Below are 10,113 nucleotides of genomic sequence, written 5' to 3'. Positions count from 1 at the left end.
CATATACTTGGAAAAGTGTTTGGGTGGCAAGAGGTCTTCTTGAGAAAGGATTATGTTGGGGAGTGGGATCGGAAGCCAAATTTCAATATGGAAGGATGCTTGGATTCTAGGACCTGAGGATTTAAATGTACAAATATAAGAGAATAATCAATTAGTAAGTTAGGTATCTAATTTAATTGTTCAAAGCTCAAACTGCTGGAAAGAAGATCAAATAAAGGATAACTTTAGTGCGGAAGAAGCATATAGAATTTTGTGTATTCCTCTTCTATGTGTCCTAAAGATGGATAAATTAGTGTGGTGTGGCAAAGTTTCTGGGGAATTCTCAGTGCACAATGGATATAAAAATTTATTACAAGAACATCATTCTACTACTGGCAACAACGGACAGAATACGTATAGCCCTATTTACAAAAAAACTATAGAGGCTGGAGCTACCCTCAAAAATCAAGATTATGAATTGGTGATTTATTAACAATTATCTCCCTACTCAACTTAATCTATTTCAAAGAAGACTGGTAAGATCTGCAAGTTGCCCCAAATGTATAGGGGAGATTGAAAGTACTGAACATGCTTTCCGGGATTGCCCATCTGTAGTAGAAATATGGGAAAAATTAGATATAAGATGGCCACAAGAGCAGAATCAGGTACAATTTAAAGACTGACAATTACATCTATATAACAAGAATTCAATTTACAAATGTAGAAGAATTGCATGCGCACTTTGGGCAATATGGACAGCTGGAAATAAATATGTGCATGACAGGATGCAACAGATGGGAGATGATACAATGCATTTTATATTGAGATTTATACATGAATTAGATGGGTTAAATCAAAGGCTACCCGCTCGAAGGGTGGTAGGCGAACAATGGAGGCCACCAGAAACAGTGGAGGTGAAATTAATTTTGATGCTACTTTTAATCAACAAAACAAAAAATCATGCTCAGGGATTTTGGTTAGAGATTCAAAGGGTCAAGTTCTACATTTTAAAGTATTTATCAATACAAAAATACCAACAGCTTTCGCTGCAGAGGCACTTTCTTGTGTCCAAGAAACTGAATTCGGGATAGATCTAGGACTTGAAAGGGTCATGATTGAGGGAGACTCATTAACAGTAATTGAAAAATTACAATCAACGAATGAAGATAATTCTGAAATTAGGGCATATACATCTAGTGCAAAAAATTTAAGTTCTGGCTTTAAGGCATGTCTATTTAAGCATGCAACAAGGCAGGCAAACAAAGGAGCACATGTTCTTGCTCAAGAACGATTACAAAGCGAAGAAGTTACTTATCTACAAAGTAGACTCCCGAAAGCAGTGGAAATGGTGGTAGATGATGAGTGTAGGAGGATTTCATCCAGAACGGACAGACAAAGATAATGCAGCAGTGAAACAGGAGGAGGGGAACAAACTCAAAACAGGTCTGGTCATTTTTGGCTCCAAGACAATAGTAATAGAAAAGAATGTTGTGCAATGGAGAGAAACCATAGACCCCTTGTTGATTTAAACAAATGGTTAGGGAAACAGAGGTACCTTGAATCTGGGCTTGATATGGATAAAATCCTGTTCAGAGGAGACAGTAGGAAGAAATGGAGGTATCTTCGGTGGTCTGAATCTCATAGATGAGGACAATGGACGGTCATGCAAGGGATTGGAATGGTGGAAGTTGTTTCGTTTGGAAACCTGAACGTCAATAAAAGGCCAGATTGCTGCTTAGGAAATAGGTTTAAGAAGTTAATTTAGGAAATTATGGTTTTCTTTAAAAGCGTGAAATGTTTGTTTCTTTTTATGCTTTTTTTTGTTTTTAATTTCTTAATGCATGCCAACTATTTCTTTCAAAAAAAAAATTACTTGATTAATATTAATTTTTCCAAAAATCATTTAGATTTTCCAAATTAATTTTTTAAGAAAATTCTTTAATCAAATTCTCTAGTTGAACAATTCTCACCACCATCTAATTTAATTTCACATCGAATAAATCGACTCAATTAAATTACTTCCAAATTCGTAGAATTTTCTTTTGATTCAAATACAATCTAGTCAAGCTTTTGTTGAGCTACCGGAGGGACCAATCAAACATATACAATTAGACTCTAGTAATTGTAATTATGTCCAGAAGCATCGTTCCGATAATTCGCAATTACTTAATCATAGAGCCAGTCCACAAGAAGTGTCATGAATGAAAACTCATTATTGTATACTCTTTTTGAAAGCAATCCATTCAACTATTTTGTCCAATGACCTCGTCATGTGTGTTACCCTCATAAGATATCCTTAATTCCTTTGAGTTAAATTCTTTCACTCAATACAATCATATTTTATCTCATTCTCACCATTGTGTCTTCTTAATGATTAATATGATCACTGTGAACAAGTGATAGTGATAAATTGCTCGTTCGAGAACAAGCAACCCATGGCCACATTCCATATTTATCAACCCACACAATGCCAATGAGAGGATATCATTAACTCTTTAATTGAGCTATGAATTCCACTATTGCTAGTAAAACCATGTCATACAAAAGTCATTTACCCAACATATCAGCTATAGGCTCGATCATCTTTAAAGCATAAGTCTCCATTTATATCAAAGCACATGAGTTGCATACACATGGTCAGTGGCTAACTCAGGATTTAGGTAAATCACACTATGAATGTCACAAATGAATTAATTCAAAACCGGATTTAGAATTAATTCATCTTGGGTCCTATCCAATATATCATTCTACCATTGAATACATCTATGTCTCTACCCGTAGAGTCAACTATTCCGGTAGCCAAGATTAGCCATCTCTCCAGTTGGAATTGCAGACAACATAATAATCTTTTTCAGTATTTGAATCAAATGCTCACTTCGATTCGTTTACGGGATTACAGACTCATTTAGATTATCTACTAAAGTAAGTTGTCTTTCTCGCAATGTAAACATTCTTAAAATGCCACTTATCTTCAGTTTGAACTTAGAAAATTAATGAGCTAATATTTGCTTGCCACAATTTCGCTATGAATGCAAAATGTAAAAGATAGAAATACAAAAGACATAATAGTGAAATCTGAAATTAACTTTATTTATTTATTCATCATTCAAATAAATAGAAAAAAGTTACATGTTTACTACAATATGGGTATATTTCCCAACATCAACAACATGTCATTCCTTATCATATTCATTTAACACCTTTTTACCTTAGTAGCTTACTATTCAATCCTTATTCTAGATTTTATTAACTCATTTACAATCATTTTGGCCCCCAAGGCTCGTTTTCAAATGATTTTTTCAATAACTTATATGATCTTTCTATCACAATTCACATTTGAACATAAGTGAGGTCATATCATCAAAAATTTCAATTTACAATATCATTTACCAAGTTTACCAATTATAATCCCCATTAACATGACTCACACTTGGACAGATACACGGATCACCCAACCAACACACCAAACTGGCACCGAGGTGCATCATCGGATAAACCAAATTAGGGTAAACTAGCACGTAAAGTGCATACTGGCACTCGAAGCGCATCACTGGTGCACAAAACGCATATTGGCACACGAAGTGCATCTTGAAGCACGAAGCGCATACTGGCACACTAAGTTCTTACTAGCACACAAGGTCTATTTTGGCGCATACGTGCATAACCCCATACACAATCTAATCCTATGGCATGACAAGTATATCTAACTCAGCCCGACTAGTTAATAGGGTACCAATGTTCAAATATATTATACAATATGATACATATGCCAGCTCCCATTCATATTCATAATCATAAGCCAATTTCATCATCAACTCCTATATTTCATATCAAATGACATATTTCATTTCCATTTCCATATTACATATATCATAATTTAAGCAATCCATATCATTTCCTATTTTATTTAATTTAGTCCCTTATTTCGATATTACATATTAAATTCAATTAAAGCAATTCATACTATTTTCATATACTCATTTCAATGATCATTCATTCAACAAACATGTATATGCAAATAGATATTTCTATCTCGAATCATAAAAGTACAAATTGTAGTCTCGCGTCACTCGTCGACAACTTTCGCTTTCCCTTTTCCTCTTGAAGGTTTCGCGTCGACATTAGCTATGAATAGTCACAAAACATATAATACTATCAATTTCCATATAATTCACAATCAAAAATCAATTAATTCATATTTTATTTTATTCAATTTAGTCCCTAAAATCGAGACAAACATAACTTTCGATCTAAAGCTTCGAATTAAAATCCAATTTCATATTTCCTCATTAGGGACCTCATACTTTCTATTCCTACCAAAATTTCATAACATTTTGTATTTTATTTAATTTGGTCCCTAATGTAAACAAGCTAACAATCAAGTTTGTTTATTAAGCTTTATAATTTAGTCATTTTCATAATCTAAGCTTAATTTCTATCAATGTCACACCTAATTCATCCAATTCTCAAAAATTACAACTTTCCAAAATTTCACCAATTGATCCATAGGTTAGCTTAGTCAAGCTCTCACGATTGAAAATCTATAAAAATCAAAGAAAAATGGCTAGAGACGTACTTGTAAAGTTGATCGAATGCTCAAACTAGGTTTTTAAGCTTCCTTCAATGGCTTCTAAGGTGGATGATGATTTTTGTGGGGAAGATGATTTTTCTCATCTTTTCCCACTAAATTTCCGTTATATATTAATTAATTAATTAACTTAATCATGATTAGCTAAACATTAATCTCTAATCAACTTAAGCAAATGACATTTAACATCACACCTTACTATCCATTTAGAATTGGTTTATTAGCCATTTTAGTCCTTGGAATAATTGTTATTTAAGTCTCCAAGATTTTTCATAATTAAAAATCTATAATGATTAAACTTTTACAATTTAGTCCCTAGGCATTAATTAACCATATTTTTGACTAAATTACTTATCCAAATTTCAATTCATTAATATAGTAGCTCTGTAAATATCCCTAAATACTATTTATGGACTCTGTTTACGAAAATGGGGTTCTACAACTGTATTTTTTGACACCACTAGAAATCGGGTCGTTACAAGTACAATATTTGAATTTCTTTACAAAGAAAACTCCTTTGGTTAAGCTTCGATTCAAGGGTCATCTAGACTTGATCTCAGAAGGATGAGGTTTGCTTTAAGTGTCATAATGACTTGCTCTTGAAACATGTTTGGAAAGATGCTTGCTTGAGAATTTTATTTGAGTTGGATTTATGGGTCATCGAGGCTTGATCTTGAATAAATGATATTTGCTTTAGGGTCATCAAGACTTGATCTTGAAAACATGATTTATCTCTTTTCTTTAGTTGAACTGGATTGAAAGGCGGCTTTTCTTCAAACTGATATGGTGTTCATCAAAATTTCTTCAAGTTCTTCAATTTCTTCAAAGAATTTTTGGATTTCTTAAACTTGTAAATGTATACAATGTCTTGGAGGTGACCCCCTTTTATAGTGTCAGTCAATCAAGTAAAAGTGGGTTGTTGTAAATTAAACTCTTTTATTTAGGATTTATCTCTTATTAATTGAATTAATTAGAGATAAAATAATCATTTAATAATATTACTTAATTATTTTATTTTAATTAGTGATAATATAAATTTTTATTATATGTTTATTTCTTAATTAATTTAAATTAATTTAAAAAAGAGTTATGATAGTATATGATATCATCATTTTCTTTCATGGTAATTTCAACTTGACCCACAGTAATTCCAATTTGACATATTGCACTTTGTAATTGGTCTAAAAATTTCATTATCTACACTCGATTTCCCTGCAAATGGCAAAACGTATATGAGATTAGTTCAAGAAAAAGAAGTTTGTGAACTACCAAATTTTGACATACACCAGAGTCATAAAGTGTAAACAATATGGCATCTTCTAGTTTAACCAAAATAAGTACTCAAATGAGCTATGTCCAAAATATTAACATCATAGTTAAATCAATCTGAGGAAATCAAATCATAGATCAAATTTTCAAAATCTAAAATGTTTAAAAATGAGTAAATTATTAAAATATATCAACTAACTAATAAATTTAACCTGATAATTATGTTTGTGTGTATATATTAATGAATTTGTGGTAAACTAGATTAGATGTTATTGCTTTGAACTCTCCATCAAGGGAAACCTATAGATTTATTAGATAAGGAAATATGAAGAAGTTCTAACCTTTTATTTTATTCTTATCAAATAACATAATTGTAATTATATTTTTAAAAAAATTAAAATCAACAGATTATGTGTCAAGGTGATTGGTCTTAATTTGCAACTTTAAGAAAACATATGCATCTTAGATGTGGAACTGAGATTGTACAAATTTTTTGTAACACCCCTAACCCGTATCCGTTGCCGAATTAGGGTTACGAGACATTATTGAACAAAACACAACCATCTCAAAATCAATACATATACATTGTATATATTATTTAAATATAATAAACTTAGTCTAATATTAAATATGTAAAATGTTAAACTTCTCTTCTAACCATTTTTAATAAACAAATACATTATAATCCAACTAATAAAAACATTACAAACTAGCAAATCCATAAGGAAATAAACCATTTTAGTATGGCTATTATATTCATATACAATATAACAAAGTACGACCTTCAAAAATTTATCTAGTCTGTACATGCAATAGTTAGAATTTAAATATTTTAAATAGCGAGACAACAGGTAGGGTGATGAACTTGCTAACGATCCCTGAGCTTGAAGCTTGATTTTTGATCTATAAAACAAATAGACGTAAACAAACAAAGTAAGCTTACATAGCTTAGTAAGTCTATAGCATAACTAAAATATGTATAAAAAGAAGAATCATATAAATTCATAATTAAACTTATTGAAATCGCAAATACCACATATGTTACTATTTGAATATTTGCTACTCATAATCATCTTATTTGTAATCAAATATATGTACTTGTAGAATGCTTACCAATGAATATATAAATATGTATATACAATATGCATACCACCAATTGTATATTTAAATACTCATCAAAAACTTACAATCGAATACTTTTATATATCATTTACATATAAACAAATGCATACATCATTATCAAATACCTAAAACCGAATGCATATATACTTTATATGTGTATAACCGAACGCATATATATATACTTAACAAATTTTATAACCGAATATATATATACACATCAAACGAATATAACCGAATACATTTATACTTACAAAAATGCATATATAAATTTCTCACATACATCTATCCGAATGCGAATATACTTAACAATTTCATAAAATTGAATATATATATATAAATACATACTCATCAAATACATATAAACGAATGTTTATATGCTCATCAAACACAATGACCAAATGTATATACATATTCTTTAAATCCATATGACTAAATCATATTCATATCCAATACATGTAAACACGTAATATGAACAGATTTATCGGCACAAAACCTGCTAGGCTTAAAGCCTGATTCAATACACTGGCACTTAGCCTGCTAGACATAAAGTCTGAAATGTTTCACCGGCATCAAGCCTTCTAGACTTAAAGTCTGAAATGTTTCACCGGCAATAAACCTAACAGGCACTGAGCCTAAAATCTCAATTCACAGAAGTTGTATCTCATATTTGTATATATTATCCACATAAAAATTTAACTCAATAATTTATAAAATATATCTTTAAACCACATAGGTATATAAAGTTCAGACATCAAATCCAGCTCAATAACTTAATTATACATCCAAACATATATATAACTTAATACATTAAAGCCTACTACTTAATATCATACATTCGAACACCTTATGATATTCCAAGCTAATAATTTCATATCTTCAATTCCATTCAAGAACTTTTACATGAATATACATACATAATCGAACCTCCCTTATACATATATAAATTTCATACTTAAACTCATTACAGAACATATACATGCATATTTGCATAATCGAACCTCATATACACTTGTATAAATGGCATACCTAAATTCAATACAAGAACATATACATGTATATTTGCATATTATAGATCCAATACAAAGTTTTGTACCAATATTAACCTATGTTTATTTCTGAATCTTAAGTACACACACACACATATATATACCTTTTATTAAACCAATACTTTATACTTGTATATACATGTATAAATTCAAAACTTGTACATATAAAAGTATAAAAATTTTATACTCCAACTAAATTCGATAACTTTTATAATTGTATATCCTTATAAACCTTCATACTTTAACTAAATTCAAATGACTATATAAGTATATACCTATGATTCGAACATGTAATAATAATACATATAATTCACTCATACTTTTAATTATTTCAACCAACATATTTTAAGTTATAATTCATAAAAATACAGCACATATACATACCTATATACTGATTTTATGACATTAAACAGCTAATAGACTTGCCTCGGACGGTGAAAAGTCGAAACCAGACGATTAATCGATAACTTTAGTTTTTCCCTGATCCAACTCCGATTTCTTCAGTTCTTGATCTAAATATATTCAAAATAAGCTAGTTTAAATATAAATGTGTTCAATTTAGTCCAAAAACACATAAATGGGCAATTTACCATTTTGCCCCTGACATTTGCACTTTTTGCAATTTAGTCCCTATTGCATAAAACACAAAATACACAAAATTTGCCCACACCACACAAGAGCTGAATATTTATAGTGCTCATACAAGTCCTCACATTTCATTTATTTTACATTTTAATCCCTCAATATTTTAATATTACAATTTGGCCCTAATTACTCAATTTCACCAAAAATTCAAAGACAAAACATGTTAATCTTTCATCTATCTTTCATATTTCATCATCAACAAACAAAAAGCTCAAACATTCATCAATGGCATATCTCAAAATCACCGTCAAATTCTAAATTAAAGCATGGGCTAGCTAAAACACAAAGCAACGATCACAAAAACGTAAAAATTATCAAAAAACGAACAAAAGACTAATCTTAATCTAACTCAACAATGGCCGAACCCTAGACAAGCTTTTATCTTTTATTCTTTCTCTAGTTTCGACAATGGAAGAAGATGATATGATAATGGCTTTGTTTTTCTTTTATTTGATTATAATATATATTAGAATATGATTATTGTAACTTTTATTTTTAATGTATAAAAACCATATAATAAAATGATATGCCATCCACTACCTTATAATATTGGCTAAATTTCAACATAAGGCCTCCAAATTATAAAGAAACAACAATTAGGCACTTTCTTATTTTAACCATCAAATTTTTATTTTACGCGGTTAAGTCCTTTACTCAAATTAAGCACACAAATAATAAAATTAATTCACGAAACTTTCACACAAGCAAATTCACACATAATAAACACATAAAATAATATTAAAATATTTTTTTGACTCGAATTTGTGGTCCTGAAACTACTTTGTCCAATTAGAGTCAAAATCGGGTTGTTACATTTTCTCTTGAAAGAATTTGCTTTAGAAAAATATAAAGACCTAACATCCATGCCCATTTAACATATTTTATTTCATGAAAATTAATTATTCTTTTTGTTGATAGAAATAAAAGAAAAATATTTTTTTATTATAGATGTAACATTATTATATAATACAAATAACATTTTTTAACAAAAATCAAGATGTAAAAATTGAGAGGAACAAGAAGCAAGTCTTCTCTTTTATTAGGGAAAGACTAAGTAAGTGTATTTATAGTTGGAATAATAAGTTTCTATCTTGGCCTATTCAAGAGGTGATGTTAAAGACGGTGGCACAAACACTTCTAGTTTTTTGCATGAATGTTTTTCTTTTGTCCTTTAATATTTGTGACACATTACATAAGATGATGAGCTCTTTCTGGTGGGGTTTGAGTGGTGTTGATTGATGAGAAATTCATTAGGCATCATGGAATGCTTTATGTTTGTCGAAAAATTTTGATATGTTGGGTTTTGTGGCTTACAAAATTTTAATGTTGTGATGTTAGGAAAGCAAGGCTGGTGTTTGCTTTCGTGTCCGAATACTCTATTGCTGAAGGTTTTCAAAGCTAAATACTACTCAAAGTGTGAGTTTCTTGAAGCAACGGAAGGTTTTAATCGTTCTTATGTTTGGC

General features: G+C 30.1%; 1 long non-coding RNA gene across 1 annotated transcript; it reads right to left on the bottom strand.

Annotated features, from left to right (window-relative positions):
- Nucleotides 1-319: 319 nt before the first annotated feature.
- LOC107900266 (uncharacterized) lies at nt 320-1,760 on the bottom strand. The gene is made up of 2 exons (XR_001684856.2): nt 1,535-1,760; nt 320-588 (listed from the first exon to the last, which is right to left on the bottom strand). It is a non-coding gene; the product is annotated as an uncharacterized lncRNA (long non-coding RNA).
- Between the last annotated feature and the right edge of the window lie 8,353 nt (nt 1,761-10,113).

The sequence above is a fragment of the Gossypium hirsutum genome, chromosome D08 (genome assembly GCF_007990345.1).
Source record: "Gossypium hirsutum isolate 1008001.06 chromosome D08, Gossypium_hirsutum_v2.1, whole genome shotgun sequence".
Lineage (NCBI taxonomy): Eukaryota > Viridiplantae > Streptophyta > Magnoliopsida > Malvales > Malvaceae > Gossypium > Gossypium hirsutum.
Note: the sequence above shows the minus strand (reverse complement) of the source record. Positions and strands in the feature narration are given on the sequence as shown.